This window comes from Numida meleagris, chromosome 3, assembly GCF_002078875.1.
Source record: "Numida meleagris isolate 19003 breed g44 Domestic line chromosome 3, NumMel1.0, whole genome shotgun sequence".
Taxonomy (NCBI): Eukaryota; Metazoa; Chordata; class Aves; order Galliformes; family Numididae; genus Numida; species Numida meleagris.
In genome coordinates, this window is record NC_034411.1 from 12,628,223 (window position 1) to 12,650,356 (window position 22,134).

The 22,134-nt window shown below is 42.5% G+C and overlaps 1 protein-coding gene across 21 annotated transcripts in view; it reads right to left on the reverse strand.

Annotated features, from left to right (window-relative positions):
• SPTLC3 (serine palmitoyltransferase long chain base subunit 3) overlaps positions 1–22,134 on the reverse strand; it is a 295,028-nt gene that overhangs the window by 206,213 nt on the left and 66,681 nt on the right. For 20 of the 21 annotated variants that reach the window (XM_021392178.1, XM_021392175.1, XM_021392167.1 and 17 more), the window contains 3 exons: positions 7,098–7,240; positions 3,731–3,880; positions 159–272 (listed from right to left, as the gene is read on the reverse strand). The gene's annotated coding sequence lies outside the window, so the exon portion shown is untranslated. The remainder of the gene's footprint in view (positions 1–158; positions 273–3,730; positions 3,881–7,097; positions 7,241–22,134) is intronic. The other variant, XM_021392173.1, reaches the window with a different exon arrangement.

Sequence of the window (22,134 nt, forward strand, 5' to 3'; positions counted from 1 at the left end):
CACACACACACACACACACAAAAGGAACAGATATTAGCAGCCAGAATTAGAGGAGGCTGCATTTCCCATGAGTAAATATTAATTCTACAGAGAAGTTAATAAAACAAATTTTCCTTTTAAGCAAAGGCAAAGGAAAAAAAAAAACAACACAAACATACCTGACAGAATATCTAAGTCTTCCTTCTTTGCTTTCTTTTTTTTTTTTTTTACTTCTTCTTTTTCTCTTTCCCTTTGAGGGATTTCTTTCTTTTTCTATTCTTCTGTTGTCACACCTGTAAGGATATTTGTGTTGTTCTCTTCCACATATTTCAGCTCAGCAGCACTGTACTATACAGCAAACTAATACACAAGCAGGAGACACAAGGGCTGCTGTTTCCCCCTGTCTGGGGGGAATAGGTGTACACATCACTATGGCATTCAGTGGGAATGGGTCCGTAACGTAGGGGAGACATTAAACTTAGCTTTTTGTACCTGTTCTCCCCTTTTGATACCAAAAATACCTTAAGCAATAAGCTGGCACAGTAAGGACAGGTAAGTCTGCAGGTTTGTAAAAATATAGCCCTCAGCCCAACAGAGTGAGCAGCACAGTAAGCTGGAGAGGATTAACACGTCAGGAGCGAAACATAGCAAAAAACCCACTATTCCTCCTTCTACCCATGCTGCCTTCCCAGGTACTAGGAGAGGGGAAACACGCTGCAGAGACCATATCACACCCAGTGTCACATGCCATCATCACCTTTTGGATGTGCCAGCAGATAATTTAGATAAAGACCAACAGGCACAAGGACGGGCAGAAACATTGTCAGCCCCAGCTCTGAGGATGATAGGTTGTTACCAGCATTTCCTATGAGGCTGCAGTTGTGAACTCCCTTTTTCTTTTCTGCTTTCGCCTCCCAATCCGCAACCTTCAGAAAGAGGAGTTTAAGTCTCTTTTAAGTTGACTTGCTACAAAGGAACTGAAAGAAAGCCTCAGGGGGAAGATATTGGCTTTAGCTTTTGATCCAGCTTTTCACATTGCTATTCTATGACCGGTTCTGAGAAAAAGAAATCCCTTTATCCTATGATTCTTTGCCTAATCAAAACTAGGCTATTTTATCCAAATAGCCAAGGCACGTTGCTTAAGTCCTGCACTGATTTTAGCCCCTGGAGAGTTAGACGTAAAAGATCGTTCCAGGAGGACTAGTTAGAAAGGAGAGCAATTTCTGCTGCAGCTGTCACAAAGCCCTACCTTTGTCACAAAATATTACTCTTCCCATCAAGAAGAAAAGCAGCGCAGCAGCATGGGGAGGGACCATGGGAACACAGGTAGCTCTACCCTGACTTGTCACTGGGGCTCTGCATTTTGCCTGCACAGGGAAAGCAGCAGAGCTGCGACATGGATGGGCACCATTTCCCACACCTCACATGAAGAAAATCTTAACCATTTTGAGGTTCTGCCACCTCCGAGGGGCAGATATCACCAAAGGTGGGGAGGAGGAGAAGGAGAGATATCAGCATAAGGAATAGCATTAGAGAGGGAAGCAGGCTGCACAAAATGATGCAGGGAGCTCCAGCACAAGCCAACATTCACTTAGTATCTCAGTTTTCCTGGAGAGCTGCAGGAGTGTGGAGGTGTGGGGATCTCCCACATTTTCCAGTTTCCCTTTAAAATACAGCCTATTGTGTGGGCAAGAAGAACAAGAACACCTTGTGCCTCTTCCAAGGACTATTATCACCCAGAGAAAACAATTATTAAATCAATGGATAATTAAAAGCTATGAATTGTTTGGGTTATAGTTATTTATTTATTTTTATTTATCTGGTCTTAACGCCAGAGCAGAGTACTGCAGTCAGGGAAGCTGAATTTGGAATACAAATGAAAAGAACTTTCTGCAGCTATCCTACAGTAATAAGCTGTGGAGTACTGTTGGCTCCCAAACTAATGCAGATGAAACTCAGCCATCATTACACAGCTGGGTCCCCAGCAGCAGCAGAGAGAAAAAGAGTGGATTTCAAAATAGTTTTGACTACAAGATGAAGCTGTACCCTTCAGTCTGAAATTGATTTGGAAGATTTGCTGAGCAAATGAAATGCTGTGTCTGCATTTTGTCTCTGCATTCTGAACTCACTTTCCTCCCCCATAAACATTCCCTTGCAGGCTGCTCCATCTTCTTTCCAAAAAAAAAAAACCCAAACCTGTACACTGCATAAATGTTATCCAGCCTCCTTTGACCCACCACAAACTCTAAAGCAATTCTTAACCCAATTCCTGCAATCTCAGACAACCGTAACACTGAATATAGCTAGACCAGCTCTCCCAGCACGAGGCCTGCTCAAGCCAGCATACAATTCTAAGAGCAAGCCCTACTCCAGACCACTGTTCTCCATCAGTTCCAGAATAAGGATGGGCTGATAGCTCATCCTGAACCCTGTCTTCACTCTTACAACTGCCAGTATCTGCAAAATAAAATGTGTCATTGCCAATCCCCAGGGCAGCAAAGAAGGCTCTCCACTAACCAGGGCTTGCCTGCTTCTGCTTTCCTTTCAATCGCCTCGTAAATCCTGCCCTGACCTTTGCTTTTATGTGTTGAGGGTAACAAACGTGCTAACCCTGGCAAGCTATCTAACTCCTTCTGAACACTGCCTCGCACTGTCATATCTTTGTGTGCCGATAACAAATGAAGCAGAAATAATGACATTTTTTTTTTCTTTTTGTAGCAGAGCATCCCACAAGACCTTGCATAAGGTCTGCTGCCTATGCTGCCCAAGGAGATGTTGAGGCACTGCCATCCTTTGTTGCTGTTACTCACACTTTAGCAAAGGCAGGCAGACCCTGAGGTTTTCTCTAAAACAGAAATGCAAAGATGAATTTACTGCTTCAAGAAACAGAACTGGTGGTGCAGAAAGCCACCAATTACTGGATTATGATTTGCTTTGGAGCTTTGCTGGCCAAGACTTTCATAAAGGCACTGATACTTGGGATTCTTTTTTTTTTCCTTTTTTTTTTTGTTGCATGATTTTGGACTGAGAAAGTCATACTGTTTGTATCCCATTCTTTCATGTGAGAGTTTATTTAAAGGAATTGGTTTTTTGCATTGTAGCTGTTAGTCTGTGTAGCTGCTCCAGGCAAACAACACCTGGTAAGGAAGGTGCATTTTCTCAGAGCAAGCAAAGTACTCCAATATCACATAATCAACCAGCCAAATTCCAAGCCAGGACAACATATTTGGGATCTACCAGCATGGACAGAGGATGCTTTGCACCAGTGGATCAGGAAGCAGCAGGTTTTGGAGCAGGAACCTTTGTGACTTTTGCAACAGCAGCAGTATTTCCATGAAAGAAACAAAAAGAGATCGGTCACATGATGGTGGATCCTCTGCCTCCTTCTAACTTCACTCTCCTTGAGAAGGAGACTAAACTGCTGGTTGCAAATTCTTCAGAGATCCCAGGCAAGCATCTGGCAGCTGTTCAGTCTGGATCACCCTGACCCTGAAGCAGCCTGAATTCACTTTCACCTTCAGTTGTTTTCAACAGTGGTAATAAAATCTTCCTCAAACACCAGGCTAAAAATATCCTTTAATATCTACACACCTGTATCCTTTTCTTTCTCAAGAAAATTTTGAATTCTTTTTTTTTTTTCAATTAAACAACAGTGCAGGAATAGACAAAAGAAAAGGAGAACAACAGGAGAAGCCAAAGCATTATGGATGACAATTACGAAAGAGTCTCAGTTAATGAGCTCATAGCATACCTTATTTGTCATCTTGTTATTCCATAGAATCTTCCTGCCATAAAACACATTTCTGAAGTTCACCTCATGTACTGATGTGCATCTGTAGGAGGGAGCTTTGTATTTGAGAAGCAGAGTCCCTGCTGGTATTGCTGTGGCAAACAGGATTTTCTATTGGATAGGAAAATGAATTGCTGAGTGAATACTGAATAATTACTCTGGAAAGTAACAGTACTAGAGCAAGATCAAAACCTATAGTAGCTTTACCTGCTGTAATGCAGCCATATCCTCAGGTTTGTTTCATATAGGTAGCTCATAACAGCATGGCATGCATGAGACTATCAAGTCAGTTCTCTGCTCTGTATTTGGGAAGGATTGCCTTTATCATACCTTACTTGAGATGGGGAACTGAAACAGCTACTCTGTCTGAGGTTCATGGGGCAGAATTGAATCAGCAGTAGTCTTGTTTCCCAGCAAAAAATTACTAAATGCCTGCTGTTCACACTGTATGTCAAATTTCTGAAGTCCTCATCCCCTAGAGCATTTCCAGCAGGTTTCTGTGGGCCAATCCTCCCCCTCCCTCAATGCTGCTTCTATCCATGATTTAGGGGGGACAGAAAGAGTAAACATCAACATGTCCACTAGCAGTGTGTGACATGTAAACACACTGACACAGAAATTAGGAGGAAAACAAATAACAATGAGACTCAGCCAATCAAATCTAGTGAAAGGCAGCTGCTACTGGAGAGAAATTCTTAGTTGCTATGTTGATTTCACAGTTAAGAGTAAAGGGAGCTGCTCTCAATTTCCAGCCAGGTAGCGGTGAAGGGACCCTCCTGCTTCTCTCATCTGCTGCTTCTTTCCATCAAACACAGGGCTACTGAAAAGGTCAAGAGACTCAGCTCTCCACTGCTGCTGCTGCGCTTACCAGCTATCCCACAGCCTGGAGCCACCAAAATCAAATGTGAACTTAAGAGTGTGCAGCTGGGAGAATGGGATCAAGTGAAGAGACTGGTGGGTGGTAGATGAAAGAGAAGAAAGCCTGGGAAATGATGAGAGACTTTTCACAGCTCTTCCAGAAATTCAGAGAAGAGCCTAAGCTGACTAAAACAAATGGTGTTATCAGATTAGGGGACTGTTTTGTAGTATTCATGATCAAAACCGAGCAGAGTTTCCTCCAGTATACTTTAATTTAAAAGCTTTTCTACTGTTGAAAAAATACCTGCAATTAACTTCATCACCCCGTTTCTGGATGTCAGAAGTCACTACTGATTTGTCTTGTCAGACGCTGTGCCTAGCTATTACAATACACATCTTACTCCAGACTGATGTGTAAGAACAAACTCTTTTGACATCCATGAACAGGCAGATATATCCTCACCGAAGCTGCATGAAAACTTTTTTAATGTCTTTCTACTAGCTGCTATTCCTCACTGTAGAATATATGATTCCTCACTATCTTAGAAAACAAACAGATCAGAAATCCAAAATTGAGATCTGTTGTAATTCAGAAAGAGAGAAGGTGCCCACAGGCAAGACAGCGTGCATAGATCTGAAGAGCACGCAAAGCAACATACAGACATGCAGAGCAAGGGGTGACCGTGACTATAACCTGTAAGCATACAGTTTCTACCTGACACCCTTCTGCTTGTGTTTGCACACTTGTTTATTCAAGGAACAGTGACCATTTATGGGGGGAACACAGCTGTAAGCATCCTGGGTACCCTAAATTGTATTTCCACAGCTAAGAGATATCCAGAGCATCCAAATCCTGGTTGAACAGGGAAAGGAGCAAAGGGCATTGCTAAAATCAAGATTTTTTTTCTTCTTAATAGCCGTTCCTCATATTTTAATATTAGCTCCCTATATAAGAGGGCAGAGAAATACATATCACAGGGCTCTGTATTTTACCTGGCGATATATATTTTTAGCCATGATTTTTTTTAATCCAAAGTCATTTTTTTTTATAAAGCATTGCTCGCTAAGTCTAACACAGCTATGCATGGTTATTACTGACTCCTGCTTCTGGAGCTCAGATTTGGTAGTATCATTAAGAACACAGAAAACAACAGAAAGCATCCAAAGCTCACATACCTGTGCTTGTATCCCTACAGTCACCTGCCCATGCTGGGCCCTTTCCATCAGCTAACCTACAGCATCTAATGTGTGCTCTCGCTGGGGAGCTCATTGTGCAAGCTAGGAGTTTGATGCACCAAGTATGATCCCCCATTCTACTGCTTGCTGCTTTTCCCCTCCAAAGGGGATCTGAGATGGCATATGCCATGCAGCCTGGCTCTCAGATGAGGGGAAAAAGAGACAAATCATGTACAAACTCAAAAAGCTGCTTAATCCTCCCTAAAAATATTCTGTGAGTCCACAACCGAAGGACACATCAAATAGCCTGCAATGATGTCCCAGAGGGCCGAGCCCCCACTCCCAGGTTGGCCCTGGTTCCACCTCGTTGGGTCCACTCCTTGCCTCGAGCACCATGGAGAGAACCATACCCTTGCATCCTCTGCTCCGCGCAGCACAAGACGCTTTCAGGCTTACCAAAGCCTGATCTTCAACAGAATTTCACTTGGACTAATTAAAATTTCCTTATTTTTTCATTCTCCAGGCACAGTTAGAGCTTGCCACCCCTCTTTCTAGGTATGTTACCCTCTGGTTCTTTGAGCTTTGCAGCTACAAAGGCAAGACTTCCAAAATACTTCCCTTCAAGTCTCCCTGACTTTAAATGCTAATGCATTATATAACCCTGCCATGTACTGAGGGACCCTCTACATTATTTAAAGATTGTCAGTCAGGTGTGAACCTTTCCATTGATTTACCATTCACTTCTCCTCTCATAGATGCATTAGGAGGCTGCAACCCACAACTTGTGTTGAAGAATAACAATTCCATTTGTTTGAATCTGGCTTAGCGCTGTTCACTTCTGCAGCCCATATAACTCTCCTTACTGCAGTTTGTGTGACATTAATGACAAAATAAATAATTCAGCATGGTTTTCACCCAAATGTAGCCCTGTCAGAGACTAACATACGATCTTTGCTAGCTTATTTAACGCAACAAGCCACTGAATTGTACTTTTAAAAGCTGAAACTCTCATTTTAATGGAATTTATTGGCAAAGCTCCCCTGAGACTTAATGGTAACTAACAGGTACAATCTCCTGCTCCTGTTCCTGCCACCCTAGCTTCCCATTTAGCTGTTACATTTGTGCTGTGTGTCCATCCAGCAGGTTTGCACCCTCCTACCTCACAAATGTAACAAAAGAGGCTGGCTTCTGAGGAAGCTGCACTTACCTCAAAGGGAATATGAACAGAACGGGAGAAGCTGAAGAGCACAGGGGATGACTGCAACAGGTAATTATGAGAAAAGAGAACACTTACTTCACTAATGAGCTCTGGCAGTGAGGCATCATGAATGAAACCACTCCTGTTCTGGGTCTCAGGGCAGTGGGATTGGTGATGAACCCAAATCCTCTTGACATTTGAGGAGTGCTGCTTGTCTACACATCTCTCAAACAAGATCACTGTAAAAAAAGAAAGAAACAACTCCCTTTTTTTTTTTGACAAAAATGACAAAAGTTCCAATAAGTTCCCTGAGACCAGGATATGCTCCTCACTACAGACTCCCCCAGTCCCTCCACTTGCGTATTTGTTCTTCCTTTCTCACACACTCGATCTTACTTGCCCTGTGCTCATTATTGCTTTCCCTGAGCTGCCATGCTAAAATTGGTGTTGATGGCTGTATAATTTCCGCATAAAGGAACACTCCTATCAAGAAAAGCCTTATAGCTTACTGTGCTGCTTTCCCTTAGCCAGAAATGCATCAGCTCAAAATGATCTGAGGGTTGCAATTGGATCTAGACCCTCATTTTATCATGATTTTATATTCACCTCCTGGTCATTTTTTTTTTCCCTGAGCACACCACTTAATCCATGGGTAAGAAACACATTCAAAAGTGGCAAATACCTCATGCCAAATTATTCTCCTCTGCAGCAGGGTCAATTTGATATTCAGATTGACTTTTCATTTATCCTAGGTCTGCAAAGTGATTTTACTTTCTTTCAGCTTTAATTTACCTAAACTATTGTATCTGATTTTTGATTTCACAGAATTGAACTGTGCCTAGACTGCTACTCAGGGTGTACTTCCTCACAGAGTCTGTTTTTCCTGTTGTACAATTGCTGTTTGGGAAGATCATGGTGTTCATTAGGTAGCTGATCAAATAAAACCTGACGAATTCTCACAGAAAGAGAAAAATCGTTACAGATTGTGATTTCAAAATGCACAAATGGCCTATTTTCTTCAAAATAAAATAATATTGAATAGGTGATACATTTCACAGTATAATCTAAGTGAAATCTGTAATTGTTTCATGGAAGCTGGAAACCGTGGTCGGGGAAAGGGATGCATCTGCTCCTCAAAGCAGCTGTGATTAGCAGGGAATCAAAGAGACAAGTAAGGTATCCATTTGGGTTATTTGTCTCTTTGATTTCCTGGCCAAGAAGACTGTAATACTACAGCCAGAAGGTTTCTCACGGCCCAGGCTCCTTTGCAGCCCACATTTCCTTGGGGGACACCTTTCCTAACACCACTCCAGCCACACTTTAATTTCTTTCTTGTCCTTCCTATATGAAACTCAACTCTAAATTTAACAATACATCAACCATAACCCTATGGTAATTCTCACTTCATCTTTGCACAGGGAAAATACAGCCTAGTTTAAAGTCCTGACTGGCCAGAATTTTTTCCCTAAAGGCTGCAGCCTTGTTGCTCCCAGATCTTCCACCATTTGGGCCCTGAAGCACTGCACATTTTCTCCTCAAGTATCAGTTTCCCCTTGCCTATCTACTTAGGGGCTTGGGAGGAGTGGAGGTGACTCTTTTGGGGGTCCTTGTACTATCTTGATCAGAAAGCTTAAGGTGAGCCTGTGGTCTTGTATAAGAGTTTTGCTGCTTTGAGAAGGCTCTCTAAAACTGGCATCATGGGCACCAGCTGAACAATTTAACACACACAAACCACTGCTCCTGTCCTGCTGCAGCCTCACTTTGTATTTGTTTACACTGCTGCCAAATCACACATGTCCTCCCTCACCTGAGGTACCTTGTGTGGCGTTGGCAGCAGAGCAGAATATCAGCACAAATAACACATAGATACCACCCCTGCAACGAAAGCAAACAGCACAACCAGCCCTGCTCTACATGCTACCAGAATATTTATAACCTGAATGTTTTGCTCAGGGAGCTGCAGCCTAATTTAGGCTCCTGTTTCCTGCTTACTTTCCTCTCTCCAAACAGACGCCAGTTTTCCATCATTAATCTCCAGAGCCTTGTACTTCCATCTTCCTGAACTTGTATTTCTCTTTCCTGTAGATGCATCCTCTCCCCTCGGAGCAGAGAACCTGGGCACCATTGCTGACAATATGCACAGCCTCACAGGGTGAGGCTCATTACAATAAATAAATCACTCCTAGCTCTCCATGCACACATTTGAACAAGACTGGTTAAAGTGCCTACACAAACTGCAATAGGTTACCCACCCCCAACTCAATCCCCCCACCTTGGTTTAAAAGTAGCTTCCTTCAGATTTATTCCTCATTCCACAGTCATTTTTGCTAGACCAGAGATCATCTCTGCTCAGCACAAGCTATTGCACTGCTCCTTTTATTCTCCCTGAGTACAGCCCGTAAAGTTTTTGTGCTAGTGTGAATATCAAAAGTAGGGGGATTTCAGAAAAATAACTAGCAGCAGTGAGACTACAGGTAAGGATTTTCAGCAAAACTGAATCAGACTTGAAGTGACATGGAAGCCTCGGCAGGAAGGGGCAGCTGGAACACTCATTTAACTCAATGCCACCCCTGCCTCAGCCAACCAAGGCAAGAGAGGGCTGCACAGCCTGACTGCCCACAGCACCGTGCTCAGCCCAGGTGAAGGATGGCCCCCAAAATGGCCTTCATCCCTCTGATACAGCCTTCAACCACCTTCCCTTCAAGCTCCCTTGTAACCCATCTTTGCTATAGTCATAAGAAACAGCATTGCTGCTGGACCCTGAAGGATGAGGTAGTTGTGCTTCTCTCAGCTTGTCCTTCAAGAGGAGCACAGCTTACTTTTTCTGTACTAGAGTAAATGCCTGCCTTGATTTCAGCCACAGTGCACACCAGACAACACAATGAAATGACACAGCAGCCTTCACCAGTACAGGCACGTCACTGCTATCAGTGCTAATGGGATATGTATTCATTTCTAGAGTGCTCTTCTGGTAGTATTTTGCACAGTTAAGCAGAGGTAGGTAAAATGATACAGGGCAGGGCTTTATTCAGGAAGAAAAGAAGAGCTATCTGAAACACTGACCATCACCAGCACTGGAATGGGAAACTATGGAAATGTTTTCAATTTGTATTTCAAACTATATCTCAGAGTTGTAGCCAAAGTAAAAGGGATTGAAAAGCACTCAATGATACTGAAAAAAAACAACAAATCAAACTTGAAATGATTTTTACTTTCACTTGCTAACAAATAATTCAATTGCTCATCCAGCACTAAGGTGAGGGCAGAGAACCAGAACATGCCCTGCCACTGAAACAGAGGAGATTTGGGTGGGTAATCCCATAGGACTGTAGAAATCCCTCCATATTAATTTTATATTTTTTATTTTTTTGCATTAATGAGGAAACGGGGCATCAATAATGTACAGTGTTTGGGAACAGTTCCTTGCTTCTACTTCTGGATCTCAGATAAGGAAATCTCACATTTCCCATCTTGGCCAGAATGTGGCTTGTGCATTGCTAAATCTACACATACAGTCGTGGCAAGGAAATGTAAACCATTGCAAACAACAACAAGCATTAAGTGCTAGTCTCTTAGCATTCACAAGTTTGCATGCCATTAAAAGCTGTTCATTAAATTATACAGTAAAAAATCATAGAATCACGGAATCATTTGGGTTGGAAGGGATCCTTAAAGGCCACCTAGTGCAACTGCCCTGCAATGAAGAGGGACACCTACACTAGATCAGGTTGCTCAGAGGCCCATCCAGCCTGACCTTGAATGACTCCAGGGACAGAGCATCCACCACCTCTCTGGGCAACCTGTTCCAGTGCCTCACCACCCTTATCATAAAAAACTTCTTCTTTATATCCAATCTAAATCTCCCCTCTTTTAGTTTGAAACCATTTCCCTTGTCTTATCACCATAGACCCTGCTAAAGAGTCTGTCCCCTTCTTTCTTATAATTCCCATTTAGATACCAAAAGGCAGCTCTTAGGTCTCCCCAGAGCCTTCTCTTTTCCAGGCTGAACAGCCTCAGCTCACTCGGCCTGTCCTCATAAGGAAGGTGTTCCATTCCTTGGATCATTCTTGTGGTCCTCATGGAGAGGGGAAGAGAAAGAGTTAACCATCTGGCTGTGAGTGGATGTGCTCCGTGCAAGCACTTGACTCGGTAACATCCTCACTAAGCAATTGTGTGAAGGCTCCTGGTGTCACAGCTATTGTTTCATCTCCTTATCGGTGCTCCACATTGCCGTGGGCTCTGCAGCTCTTTCCCTCTTTCCCCAAGAGGGCCCCCCCAGGATGCTTGCGTACACACAGAGCACCATTAAGATGAAAGTGCTCCCAGATGCTGCCTGTCTTCCTGCACACTGTCTGCAGGCTCATGAATCACGGAGCAAAGGAACAGGCTCTGTTTTTAGGCTGAAAAAGTAGCACAGCTGCTAGAAGGAAGAGAAAGAAGAAAACAAACAAACAAACAAACCTGGCTGCTCTGCTGCTGTGGTGGTGGATCTTCCAGGACAGCTCAGTGGTTAGGACAGACCTTGGTTGCTGCTGCATAATCACATCTGGCTCATTTACATGTGAAATCACACATTACTTCAAATATTTGTCTTATTTAAAAATGCATGAGCCCATCTCTCTCTCCAGCACCTAAAAGGGGGAAATAGAGACTACCTGGGGTGAGATATGCACCTTTCTGAAATTTTGGTGTGGCAAGGCCAGAAGGATCACTGCCTGCAGGAGGACAGAAGCACAGCCTAAGTGCCTCCTCAGCCAGAAGACAGTCCCAAATTACAAAAACTGTCTGTCTAGTTTGTAACTAATTCTGGTTCATTATGACTCTGCTTTCTGTCTTACAAATGCTCGTCGTTTATCTGACTTCCATGATTTCAGATTAACTCCTGTATGGGCTTGAGCCCTTCAGTAAGGCATGAAGTAAGAATGCATTTGGCCATCTGGATCAGAGATTCATGCAACTATGTTAACGATGTGCAAGTGCTTTTCTGTTGGGCTGGTCTTTTTCAACACTGATACTCTTTCCAATGTGAAATGCAAAAGCAATAAGCAAAGGTAAAGCTCTCTCCCCACCAAATTCTAAGCTCTTTCCTGCTGGTTGGATAGCAGATCATGCCTCAGCATGTCACAGACAACTTCTCCTTTGCTAAGATCACTGAACTAAAACAAGAAATTGAGAGAAAAATTTGAGTCACTCTTCTACTTGGCAGAGCTGAGAGGAAGGACACATAAGATGCATTATTATTTTTGGCTTCCCACTGCACCTGCTGCTTGGAAAGTTAAAGTTCTGCAGTAGGCTTAACCTTTGCAAGAGCCCCAGTAGATCATAGAATCATAGAATCATAGAATTAGCTAGGTTGGAAAAGACCTACAAGATCACCTAGTCCAACCATCCACCTACCACCAATAACTCCACTAAACCATGTCTCTCAACACTATATCTAAACGTTTCTTGAACACCTCCAGGGACGGTGACTCAACCACCTCCCTGGGCAGCCCATTCCAGCGCCTGACCACTCTTTCAGAAAAGTAGTGTTTCCTAATGTCCAGGCTAAATTTCCCCTGGCGCAACTTGAAGCCATTCCCCCTCGTCCTGTCACTAGTTACAAGAGAGAAGAGGCCGAACCACAGAAAGAAGCAACCAAAGATTTCACGGTCCATTCTTTCAGGCCCTAGGCAGGCCCTTCCACACACAGACTAACAGAAGTCATCACACAGAAATTATTTGGCTCCTTAACACGGGACACACAAACAGGTACACTGGGGCTGCATCTGCGTCAGCCTCAGCCTAGCTGAGGATGTGAATACTTCTGGTTGGGGCAGCTTCATGCTCCCTCCACAAAAACCCAGAGCTCAGCAAAAGCAGAGGCACTTGCAGCAGTGTACATCACCTGTGAGCCTGCTGTATTTATTTTGTCCTGCCTTTACAAACCATTTTGAGATTCAGTGTCCTGGTGTTGGGTGGTGGTTTTAATGAAAAATTCAACTCCTAGGGAATGCAGGAATCTCATCTTTCACGGAAACCCAATTACAGCTTCTAATTGCAGAAGCATTCTGAGAACACCCAATGAGAAAATTCTAAAGGATGGAAATCTGAAGGTAAATAAGAAGACCCTTCCCCTTCCCCATCTAAATTTTATCAAAGAGAATTCTCTCTGGATTTTCAAACAAATTCAGTGGCACAGCAGTCATAGGGATAAACGCTTTATCTTGGAAATACTGATATTAATACTGTCAAGCAGGCTGGCAGGGAGAGCAGATAACCATTGCTTTGAGCATTATTAATGGCTTATTTTAATAACAATAATAAGAATATTAAAGCATTTTCACTATAGCTCGAAATAGGTAACACACATTCATTGATAGCAGCCCTTCGAAATAGGCCTACACAGGGCAGATCAGTGTCTGGGCAGAGTTACAGGTGCATCTCTTTAATATTTATATCAGAAGGGCATGAATTCAGCAGCAGTCAGGGATTGCAGGGAAGCTCTGGAGTATCTGGGATAGAAGACTACTGCTGAAGTTCGGAAAAAAAACTCAAGCAGAATGAGTTATGGCAAATTGAGCTCCAAAAATGAATATCACGCTCTTTCCTAAACCTTGGAACCTAGGAGCTGATAAGGAATAAAGCCTGCAATATTTATGATTCAGTGAGAAAGGGCATGCCTGTTTTCACAAGTCTGGCTGCCTTGCAGAAGAAAGGAGCAGAAACAGCCAGTCTCATGTTCTAACTGTAAATCATGATTCTTTCTTCTAACTATATTTCTGGTTATTAAATTCAAATTAAAAAAAAAACACTTTTTCTTATGTTTACACATCCATAAGGTTAATTGGAAGTAAAAGTACATCTGTTTATAGCCAGAAGTTCTACCCCTGTTTGGAAGAAACAGGTTATTGTGCAAAATTCATGTAATTGCTTTCCATAGCCCAGAGCAAATCAGGAATAATTTCTTACAGCAGAAGAGCAGATTTATCCTGAAGTGTCCCTTGAAATTTCTCATTCAAAAGCTGATGGCTCTAATGACTGCCTTCAAATTGCTATCAGTAAAAGTCTACACAAAAAAAAAAAAGTCAGTGTGCAATTTGGCAAACAGCTGTACGTTCACAGCCTTCAGCAACTAATCTAATCTGGGTGCTAATTTCTCTTTGTGTAGATTGGTAATGTATCCAGGCTTGAGCTCAATAAGGCCATTAGCACAAGTAGATTTGCTCAGACCCATAAGCGTGTGCAGAGCCCCAGCCTGCCATCGGCTGGCACCGGGCCAGCCCCTTCCCTAGCTAGCAATGTACGAGTGGAAAAAGCCACTCGAATTTTTCCCTTCCTGGGTCTCTATCAATTCCAGTGGTCAGGACACTCAAGGGTCTGAAACCAAACCACTCAGTGCAGAAACATGAGCCTCAGGTTTTGGCTGTCTGGTCCCTGCCTGGATGGCGGCACAGAGCCAAAACGGGGACTGGCTCCCAGTGCCTGGGAGCATCTCCCTTTCCTGGAGCAACTGGCATTTGTACTGATCCCTTCCCCTCTGATCTGGTGGTAAGCAAATTGCTTGCTATTTCATTCTTCCTTTGCATGAGGATGAGCCTTCTGAATTCACCACGAGGGACAGCCTCTGATGAGACTGAACCAAATGTACGTGTTTATGAAACAAATCATTGACCAACAAATCATTTTCCTGTCAGACCATGATACAGTGATGATGATTATAACTCAGGTTTTTGGAGTTGAATGGTTTTGGAAAGCCTTTTCGCTGTTACATGTCAATGGGGCTGGCTAAGTGCAAGCAAAGATGGATGGCAGCACTTTCTGCATCTCTTGCTCCCACCCGAGTGCTCTACGTAACATGGGCTGGCAGGTCTGCCCCAAAAAGGGATGGAAGGAGGTGCAGTATATTACAGTTACGATCTGCAGTACATCGAATTCATCTTTGCTTTTCCCATTAAAAACAGGTAGCCAAAGATACTGCTACGAGTTAAACACAGAATTATTTTCCTGCTAAAATAAGAGATCTCCCAGAAACACTGCGTGTCTAAAAAGCTAAGATATCTTTCCAGAGTAGGTAATAACACTATCATAAAAGAGAATTCAGAATGACATCACTCAAAATGAAAAAATCTGTTTTAGAACAAAAACCCATTACACGCAATACAAGTATTGACTTTGAGCCTGTTCCTCAACCTGCTGTTCCTTGCATGAGAGCCCCAAAATTTCTCTGATACTCTTACAGGGCAGCCCAGAAACTTGCAGCTTTTCTCGCTTAGCTTGCACCATCCAGAGGTCTGCACAGCTTTCATTCACATATTGCAGCCTCACTTTGCAAACATGAAAGGTACAACTAGTATGGCACAAACCACATCTATGCTTTGGGCTCAGGCACTGTCCTGCATAGATGGAGCTGAGAGGAAAGGAAGCAGAGAGGAAAAAAAATCCTGGAAAACCTGGATAACTGACTAGGGGAAAAACAAACACACACCATCAACACCAACAAATAGCAGCTGAATTTGGTGGATGATAAGAATAAGAGGACAGAATGAAAATTAGGCCCAAAAGAGCAGGTCCTGGAAGGACTTATTGGAAGCACGAACAATTTAAGTACAGGTAGGAAAACAGGACAGATGAAGAATCTACAACAAGGTAAACGTAGGCAGTGAAAGAACACAGATAAATCCCTCTCTTAAAAAAAAATGACACAAGAAAACATTTGACAAAAGCAATTTCAGCTGAGAGCTGTGTTCACTGAAATCACTAGAAGCTTTTACATGGTCTTAACTGGACACTATAGCAGAACCTCAGCCCCTGAGCAAATAAGCATACAATGAACGGGTGTGCAAACAGCCACAGGATGCTCTTTCATCATCTTCATTAATGCAAAATTCCACTTGGTGGATTATTTTAGGATGCATCATTCATGCCTAGTAATCACCATGGCTTTGTGTAAATACTCACATGAAGAAAACCAGCCCAAACCTACACTGTAGTCAGGAGATGAGGAGCTAGAATCAACCCCTGCCCAAACACTAAGACTTGCTGTAGGGATGGATAACCTTAGAGCAATCCAATCAGGGCTCTTTGGCACTGTAACGCTGAAAGGAGGCATTTGCTTTTGTTATTTCTCCAGTATACACCCGTACAAAACAGGCACCTGACAAGCTCCTCAGCAGCTGGTGACAGGAGGCCCAGGAACAACCGAGAACATTTGTTTAGAGTATGAGCAGATGAAGATACCAGCACTTTGCTGTATGGTAAAGGCCGAAAGCATGTAGCAAGTGCTTTTATTTTTCATTAGCCACCAGCTGGTGGAACATCCCTGCTTTGATTTACTTGTATATACACAAAACCTTTCAGATGAGCAATCTGCCTTAGGTGTCTTCTCTCAAAGGTGCGTAGGAGTTTTTTGTTATCTTATTGTAGCAGCTCTCTCTACCTACATCAAGGAAAGGCCCAAGACAAAAAGACATGCTAAACAAAGTTTGTGAAGAGGGAGAAGTTGGAATGTTCTTCTTGCAGACTGAAGAGGACAAAAGGATTTTGTACCTCTGGGTCTCCAGAACATAGTGAGCCCAAAGCAGCCAGAAGGACTGGAATCATCTCTGAGCTTCTTCCCGGACTGCGTTCTCAAGCAGCCTGGAGGGACCCATTCAGGAGTGCTGTCACCACCACCTGCTCAGCTCCCTCAGTGCCATGCATTCCTCTTCTTGCTTTAGAAAAAGCTTTGGGGCACCTGATCCCCTCAACAAAAAAAGGGGGAAATTGAAATCAGAATCCCAGCTGAATGTTTTCCATTGTTCTTTTTAGTCTTATTAAAAAATAAATAGAATCTTGTCTTTCTTTAGACTTCACAAATGACAAATGTGTTTGCAATGACACAAGAAGAGAAATCCCAGATGCTTCCAGTGCCAGAGAGATTAATAGACTCCTCCCTGCTCTGCGGGACTTCAGTCCTCATTAAGGTCAAGCCAAATTGGCCTTCCAAACAATTTAGCTATAATCCTCAGCTCCTTGTTTCTGAACTGCCAGATTATGCAGCCATTAATCAATTCGGCCTTTGCTTCTGACATTCAGAAGGTAAACTTACTCCATGCTTGTCCTCTTACTGGATTTCTCAGACACATTAAAATTAAAAAACAAAAAATATCATTCCCTGCTGAGGACTGATAATTCTTCAAGTTTCATGAAGGATTGAATGCAACATTAAATAAATTTGTTTGTAATGCACCGATTTCATTTTGCCTACTCCTGAGGAAGCAAATTTCTATTTGATGGGCTAGAGGACATGAGATTGTTTATCATTGTACGTCTGGATCTGCTGTTAGTTGCAGAGCCATACATTTGGAAGACAGCACAGTAACTGATCTTCAGTTAATTTACTGGAAAGTCTGAAAACTTTGCTCTGAGTGATCACTGACAAAGATATAATAATAAAAAATACCCAGAGATGGCTAAACTCAGTGTGATAGTTTCCATGAAGATCATTTTGATCAGAGCTCTGCAGGACTTCATTCACTGATACAATAGCACTCCCTCCATAGGACTGAGAGCAAAAATTCGCTTTTATACCCTGATCAGATTTTTTGGGAGAAAGGACTCTCATAGCTGCATTTACCTCTCAGATAAGAGAGTGGTTCTTTAATAAGAACCACCTGTACATCCGAGGGCTGAATCTCACCCAGCAAGGATGTTCAGCGAAGTTTAATTTTGACAAACGATCAAAGGCCATGGCCTTATCATTCAGTGCGTGCTTCAGCTCCCAACGGATGGCAGGTATGCTCTTGAAACAAAGCCCTGGCTTTCCATTACTGCCATAAAGCAAGCTGCAGAACCACCCTTTCTTCATTTGTCTTAATTATAAATGTATCTCCTAGCTCATGAAATATAGAAAACTCCTTTCCATAAGTGATTAATGAACTTGCAGATTCTCTTACAGATATAGTCGATGGCTTTGCAAGGGCTTTTCTGCCAAAGTCCTGCTTTGAGTACTAATTATTTACATTCCATCTACAGTAGCTGACAATTAGGGACAGCTTTGGTTGTTTTGATCATGTTCCCACCAAAACCTAGAATAAGCCTGCAGAGCACCAGCTCTCAGCCTTGTAGCAGTGCTTCACATGGGTGAGATTTTGAGGCAGCTATGAGAAAGCTTTTGCTGTAAAAGCCTGAAATACATAAATATGATGGATCAGCTGGGCTCTGTGTCTGCGGAACTCCATTTTCCCCATCCACATACATGGATCATACTTACATGCAAATTCTTTCCTACTGAATGCTCATGCATGAAATAAGAACTAATTACATCTTTCTCTATTATAGCCCCAGAAAGCTCTATTAAACATCTACCTGTTTGTGCTTACTGTTTCTCAAAAATATACTGAGCTACTTTGTGAATCAAACCCAGTATCCTGGCTTAGAAAATTTGACTGTTACTGAAATAGTTTTACAAGAAGCACTTGTTCACAAATATAGATTAAGTTAGTGCATAGAGTGAACTCAGCATTTTACTTATTTATTTACTTAAGAAACTGGGCTGCCCTACATACTTGTGTGTGAATTACAACAAACCAAGCAGCGTGAGACAGGGCATCTTTCACAGCTATGCAGGTCAGCGAAGGTCTTCAGTTTCATTTGCTGCCACCTGTATTACCAAATCTTGTAATTTTTTCCATTAAACTTAAGGTACCTGACACAGCAAGAAAGAGGGGTCAAGTCTTTTCTAAAGAAACAACATTCCGCAGGATATGTGGAAAATATTTTACAGATATTTCATGCAATGGTTTAAGGTGATTTATATGAAAAACTCAAAAAGAGTACTTCAATTTTTTACTCCTTAACAAACACTCTTTGTTCTCTTTGACTTCAAGAAGTCAAAATGCAAGTCCTTTATATTAATCCTAGCTGTTTCCTCTTCCTTTTCATGGTAAATTTTCAGAATAATCAGTGATACACTATCGTTAGGTTCTTGCTGTATCCCAATTAGTCTTTTCCTTTTCAGTTCCAGCTCTAATTTCATAGGACCCTTGTTGTCCTCTAAAAATACATCTCACTCTGCTCATTGTAGGGAACATTTTAAGCATTTAGAGATAAAAACAAAAAGCAAAGAACAGCAATAAGAAAACCAGGAGTGAAGAGAGGAAAGGTGGGTTGGTTTTTTTTTGGTTGTCTGTGTGCATTTTGTTGTTGTTGTTGCTGTTGTTGTTTTATTAAAAAAAAACCTTACAATTTCTGGGGATGCAATGTTATACTCCCATTTTCTTGTTGGAAGATGGTATGCAATGTTGACTATTTGCATCCAATTTTGCATCACTTGAGAGCTCAGAAGCTCAAATAATTACTCGATTGCGAATTTCTCCAGCTATGCATGCATTATAGAACTGTATGTAGCTATACGTGCCTGCAGACATCTCCAAGTACGCACTACCTGAGCACAAGGCAATAGATTTTCAAAAGTTTAGCAGGCAGTAGGAGGGAGATGTTTCCAGGAGGTCCACTCCTGTTAGACAAACTCCATAAACAATTAGTTTTCTCTTCTAACACTCAGCAGTCCTTTTGGGGACTTTTATAGCCAGACTGTCAAAGCTGTTTAGCACCTAAAACAGCCAGTTTGCCTAGAAGCCCTGTCGCTAATTTTAGTGGCTAAATGAGAGCTGACCTCAATCATGTGAGTGAGCTCTTTGGAAAATTCTGACCACAAAGCTTTCATCTAAACTGACTGTTCGTCAGGCAAGCGGCAAATATCTTCTGACGTTGTCCTCCTACTTTGGTGCCCTAACATATGCAGGCTGCTTATTTATAGAACGTGTGAGCTTCATATACATTGGGCCAAATCCCTCAGGACAAAATCTCATTCAGTTTCACACAGCATGGCCAATGGCTTCTTCCAGCTGCCAAGAGCTGAAGGAGCAACATGCCATGCAGGAGAGGGCAAAAGGACCCAGTCAAACCCAAATTCAAGGAGCTTTCCGGGAACAGTAACAACTAATAAGAACAAGAGAAGGAGGAAAGAAGCTGATCAGCCCACTCTATATGCCCACTCCATAGAAACAAGAGCGAAGGGAAGATCCCAATGCATCAGTAGCAGAAGCAGTCCTCTCAGGTGCAAGGCTGAACAAACAACAGAGCCTATACCCAATATATAAGATATTTAATGTTGGAGACAGAGTCCCTAGGTCCTATTGTTTTTCTGACAAGTTTTTCCACCAGTGCATAAAAAAAAAACAAGGAGAAACAAACAAACAAAAAAATCAAACACCTGAACAAACAAAAGAAACAACACCAGAAGTCAACTCACCAAGTTTGGTGTAGTGGAATTAACAAATAAGTCATGAGAAACCAAAGTTAATGCCATTCTATTCCATCTGCATATCAGTAAGAGAAAACGTTTCTTCTTTTGGGGATACATACTTTTTTTTTTTCCGCCATGGAAATGGGGAAAATGTACAAGAACATGAATTAGTATAGAGAAATATCAACATGCAAGTCCATCAATCCCCATGAGAGGTTTGACACACTGCTTTTTGTAAATGCAAAAAATGGAGCTGAGGTATTTAATTCCAGAGAACAGTAGCTATCATCATGCAAGCCTTCCTCCTCATCAGACGCAGGCAGGGAAGCAAATTCCCTTCACAGGCCACAGTGCGTTCTGGTGGGCTCTGAGCTCTAAGGCAGGCGAGTCATCACATAAATAAACTTTAACTGGCATTCCCAAATGCTTTAAAATCGTATTGCCTCCTGCTGTCACTTCAAAATATATGCCTCTGGAGACGTAAAATAAATTAAAAAAAAAAAATCAAAGATCACTTGCAATTAGATGCAACAAAACCATACCTGACTGGTATGTGTCAAGGTTAAAAATAGCATCAGCCAAAATGGCAAATGCCTCTTGGCTTGTCAGGAACTGAATGCATAGCACCAAGCAAGTGATTATAACAGCCTCTGATCAGCGAAGCAGACAATCATCTCCCTTGTTATCTTGCAGCCTGCCCATGTGAACAGCATCAAACAACAATTAAAATCACCCCACTCCCCCCTAAAGGGAACACTGGTGGCAAATATCTGAAGACCTCCTTGTTAACAAGGTAACCTTTGAGACTGGTGAGGAGACAAGGAAGCATTTACCAGCCACTGTATCGATGATAATTATGGGATAAGAAAATTGTAGCTCATTGTCTGTTCCAGCGACGGGAGTGAGAAATAAATAAGGCAGGAACATCTTGCACCATGCACAGAGCAAGCAGCCCTTCCACGACATCTCCAACCTATGGGGGACCTCTGCCAAAAAGGCAACTACCCATGGAGCTGCTCCTATGGGGCTGCTCAGTACCACAGTGGCATATGTTTGGTAATTAGCCCAAAGCCTTTCTGCTAGTAATAGGAGACTCTGTGGCACACAGCCCTCAGAGACACCCAAACATCCTGGTGGAAGTGCTCTGAGAGGGCACCCACAAGGGTGGGCAGCAGTATTGTACGCCAGGGCTGAAGCACTCAAAGCTGGAGATTTTCACTCCTCCAAGGCCTTTCAGACATGTAAGAATGAGGATGCAATATTAAGAATATCTTGCAGTAACTCGATTCACTCATACCAGTATTTCCGCTTCCTGTGTCACCCAAGCAGCCTTAAATAGCTCTCAATGCTTCAGCATACAGCCACCCAGCCTTTATGGGGACGATGTGGGAGATGGATCAAATCCTGCTCCATGCCCAGCCCAAGGAAGGCTATATTGCCCCAGGCTCCACACGGCTCCCCCTCCCAACCAGGCACAGCTTCGCACCAAACTACCAGTTATCTTCTCCATTAATTGTAGGTATCAGTGTGGTTGACAGGACAGCCTTACCACCAAGGGATAATTTAATACGACTAAACTGTAATCAAAGCCTTAATAGTCTCAGAATTTAATCTGTGCAGAAGCAGTAGGATTTATAAAAGGGAAAGGAAGACCAAGGCTAAGATGAATAATGTTAGTTGTAACATTACAGCTAGTTGTAATAGTATAATTAGTTGTGATATCAAGAATTAAAAATTACACTCCTTTGAGTTCCAGGACGTGTGCCAAAAAGGAGCTGTTAGTCACAGAGATGAGGAGCAGTTACAGAGTCCATTATCTCACAGACTGCGGGGCTCAGAAAAGAATCCTGCACATCACAGGAA